Raw genomic sequence first — 4,590 nt, 5'->3', positions numbered from 1 at the left:
ACATGACTTTGAAAAGATAAAACTATGATAATTGAAAATAAATCAGTGATTGCCTGGATTAGGGATGGGTGGAGGGTATGATAATAACGGGTAGAACTGGGCATTTTTGGAAGTGACAGCACTTTTCTGTATCCTGATTATGGTGGTAGTGGTTATATGAATCTATACATGCATTAAAATTTCTTTTTTTTTTTTTTCCTTTTTGTCTTTTTTCATGACCGGCAACGGATCGCAACCCTCAGTGTCGCATCCGTACTGGACCGGGACCGGCAACGGAATCGCAACCCTCGGTGTTGCCCCCGCACCTCGCTCAGCCAGTGAGCGGCCGGTCTGTATGTGGGATCTGAACCCTCGGCGGGAGCACCGCCGCGCTTCCCAAGCGGCGCACTGTAGGAGTGCGCCACCGGGCCAGCCCATGCATTAAAATTTCTAAGACAGTAGATCAAGAATTAAATTTACTGTATAAAAACTTTAAAATTAAATTAAAATAACAGGGGAGGGGTGAAAGAAACTCATATTAGGGAAGGAAAGCTCTATGCCTGGCACATAATTATAGAGCTTTAATTATTTAATTATAGGTCTTTTAATGGATTAAAAAAATGTTAACCCAAGAGAACAATTGATCATTGTATAATATCAGCTTTCTTGTTGATATTCTCCTGTTTAAGATATTCTGGGAATTTAACAATCATAATCATACAGTTTTCTATTTAAACCAATTGTTTCTTCTCCTAATATAAACTGAGACAATTGTTTTCAAGGAGGCAACATCTTTTCTGATATAGTGTTGGGAAAATGGAATAGTTTGACTAGGGCCCTCGCCTTGGGTCCAGTTGGGTGTGGTTCAGCATTCTATGTAAGCAAATTGTGTGTGTGTGTGTGTGTGTGTATGTGGAGTTGGTGTGCACATGCACCAGTGTATCTTGTTAGTTTTGTTGCTATTCTTGTGTTCTTCAGAGAGAAAGAAAGAGAGAGAGAGTTTTAGTGAAGCAGGCAGGCAGGCGTCTGCCTCAGGCATCTGCCTGGCACAGCCATGCTTTCCAGCCTATGGCTCCAAGGACCTTTTGGCCAGTTACCTAGCTCATAGACCTGCATGTAAGGGGTCTGGGAGCTCCAGACCCAGTCCTAGCTTTACAATCGGCCTAGTCGGTATGGGATTACCGGCAGGTAAAAGAGCGCAACAACTGGCATAGTTGAGTAGCTAGACAATTGGCATCACGAACAGGACTAAGAGCCCCTGGCTCCTCATATAGTATTACATTTTTAAAAAGGTACATTAATAAATTTTGATTTTCCTTTGAATTGATATTTAAAATGAGGAAGAACTTTTGGAGGGTGGAAACTTGATATAATTTTGTATTCTTGTAGCTTTATCTTCACATTTACTACTGTATTTGAACTAAGAGGTTAATATTTTAAAAAGCAAAAAAATACATACATAACATATACAGATGAATTAAACTTTCTTATCACAGAAATAAATATATTAGCTATTATTTCTCCAATATTTACACCTTCATTTAGAAGAAAAATAAGCTATGTTTCTTTTAGAAATATCTAAAGTTTATTTTTATTTGATGGTCATTACTACTTTTCTATATATTGCATGCAATTACAATAGTCTATTATGTATAATCTTCAGAAAATAAAAAAAAAACATAACTGTCCTGAAAATATAGAATAAACACATTAATTAATTAATTGTTTAGTTAATATGGAAATCTTTAAGATAATAAAGCTGGTTCAAAAAGTATACTGAGAAAGAGGAGTTATATAATTCACCAGAAAAGGGATTCTGAAATGTTTGCTCAGTTAGAAACAAGATCGGTAAATGTCTACAGGGCAATAAGCATGACTTTTGGTATTATCTTTCCTACCCAACAGAAACTTGTAAATTGACAAGTAACTTCACAGAGTCTGGGCTCTAATCAAATAGTAATCTGCAAAGTAAAACACAGGTGCATTATATAATCTTTGAGTTTTCTTGTTAAATATTTGACAGGACGTGCTACCTCTGCCCTTTCCATTTTATTTCCGTGTTTTGGATAATTTTTCTTAATCTGACACTGAAATTGGAAACAAAATATATAATTACAATTATCAAGTAATTATAAGTGAAGTGTTTTATAAACATCAGTAAATTACCTTTTACATATGATGGAAATAAGTAACTTCAATACATTCTGGGAACTACTAGAGACATGTACTGACACTATAAAAAGCTTCTTGTTCATTCTTCCTCTAAAACAAAATATTTGAGCATCAAAACTGAAACTTGAAAATAAATAATAAATGCTAAACACAAGCACAGACTTTCAGATATCTTGCAAATAATTTCTTCCTTCTCTTCCTTCCTGTCTTATGAACGAAATGAGATGTGAATCTTGTCACAACTTAGATATATCTAAAACCAGATAGCTGTAGATGCTTGAATAATTTTTAAATATTTTCACTTGCAAAATATTTCTTTTTATTCTTTGTCAGCGTTTATTTCACACTTTCCTGAAGCCCTTTTCAGCAGATAATTTGTTTAGAAGGATTCATTCACTTCCATTTCCATCTTCCTTTGAACTTCCATCTTTGATAGTATGTATTAGAAATATTTCTATATGTGAGTCTGCAACGCTGGCATTTACACAATGTGACAACGTTTATGGCCTTTGGAAGAAAATAGGGCAATTAGACATATATAGCTGTGCAACTTTATGACCTTATCAGCGAGATTTTTTGTATTCTTTCTCTTTTATACAAGTAAGTGCTCATTTACTCTCAATGCTATTACAACTATTTTCAACTATTGAATTGACCTTTGGTTTTATAAACATCAGTAAATCAACCATTAAAATGCAATGAAAAATTTTAACTGCAATTTATCATAAAATTTACAGAGACAGTCTGCAGAGTAACACATTATTAACCACTGATGTAACTGGAGTTTTCCATGGCATCATGTCTTCTGACAGTGTGGAGGCACTCCGAAACTTTAGAAGCCCAAAGGTGAAAAATTTCGAGTTCTATGTTCACCGGGAGAAACAATTCATGGTTATCACTAGAAGGAAGTGCAGGTAAGTAAATGAGTTTTATATTTAGAAAACAATATACATTTTTATTTTATCATATTGAAAGGTCTTTTAAAGCAATAAATCCTTCCAATTTGTTAACATGTATCTCCTATTATGTTGAGTTCTTTGGTGACTGTAAATTAACTTCAAATAACCAAGCACTCAAATAAGTACTGACTACAAACTAATAATACAACTGGCTTTTTCTCAATGTTTTATTTTTTATTTCGTTCAAATCCCTTTATTCAATGCCAGAAGAAATTTTTTTCAGCTGTTCACCTCTCTTATATTTGGTTTGACAAATATATATAAGGAGAACGTGTTTATTAATTTATAGTATATTATTAATAATTTCCAGTATTTGCAACAGTGTTAAGACCATGTACATTTAATATGTCCCATATTCAGAGAAAGTACCTGATTATAAATAGTAAGCAAAAACTTGACATAAAGCACATTTATCTATAAGCATAAGTAAATTAACCATTAAATGCATTTCCAGTCATCAAGAGTAGCACCTGGTGCTGTTGTGACTACTATTTGCAACTATTCTTCCTGTTTCTGGAAATGACACAAGAAAAGCAATTGCCCTTTGTCCCCTCATTGCTACTATATAGCTTGATTAATATGCTTTTTCTTTCATTCCACTCATATCCACCTGCAAAGACCATCTGAAAGCTACAATTAATTTATGAGTGTTTTTAATAACTACTATATATGCTATGTGTCAGCTGTTGAACTAGACCTTTTATTCATTGTCTCACTTGAAATGCATAACATTTTTAGGATATCACTGTTTTAATTTTTAAAAACAAGTAAATAGAATTTTATTTTATTTTATTTTATTTTTTATTTATTTTTTTGTCTTTTTTTTTCCGTGTCCGGCAATGGATCGCAACCCTCAGTGTCACCCCCGTACCGGACCGGGACCGGCAACGGGATCGCAACCCTCGGTGCTGCTCCCGTGCCTCGCTCAGCCAGTGAGCGGGAACAGGTCTGTATGTGGGATTCGAACCCTCAGCGGGAGCGCCGCCGCGCTTCCCAAGTGGCGCACTATAGCAGTGCAACACCGGGCCGGCCCCCTATTTTATTTTTTTTTTCAGTGCAAAATCACAGCTTTAATATAGAAAGAAACATACAGAAATAGACACATATACATGCATATGTACAGATACATACATATTTTTCAGTCGTGGTAGCAGTAAGCACCCCCAGGGCCCAAATCTTGGTTTCTTTCCTTTTTTTTTTTTTTTAAAGATGACCGGTAAGGGGATCTTAACCCTTGACTTGGTGTTGTCAGCACCACGCTCAGCCAGTGAGCAAACCGGCCATCCCTATATAGGATCCGAACCCGTGGCCTTGGTGTCCCGGGGCCTTGGTGTTATCAGCACCGCACTCTCCTGAGTGAGCCACGGGCCAGCCCCAAATCTTGGTTTCTTTTTTTTTTTTTTATTATTTTTATTTTGTCAATATACAATGTAGTTGATTATTGTGTCCCATCACCGAGACCTCCCTCCCTCCCCCCTCT

The sequence above is a fragment of the Galeopterus variegatus genome, unplaced genomic scaffold (assembly GCF_000696425.1).
Source record: "Galeopterus variegatus unplaced genomic scaffold, G_variegatus-3.0.2 Scaffold34, whole genome shotgun sequence".
In the NCBI taxonomy this organism is placed as follows: domain Eukaryota; kingdom Metazoa; phylum Chordata; class Mammalia; order Dermoptera; family Cynocephalidae; genus Galeopterus; species Galeopterus variegatus.
Note: the sequence above shows the minus strand (reverse complement) of the source record.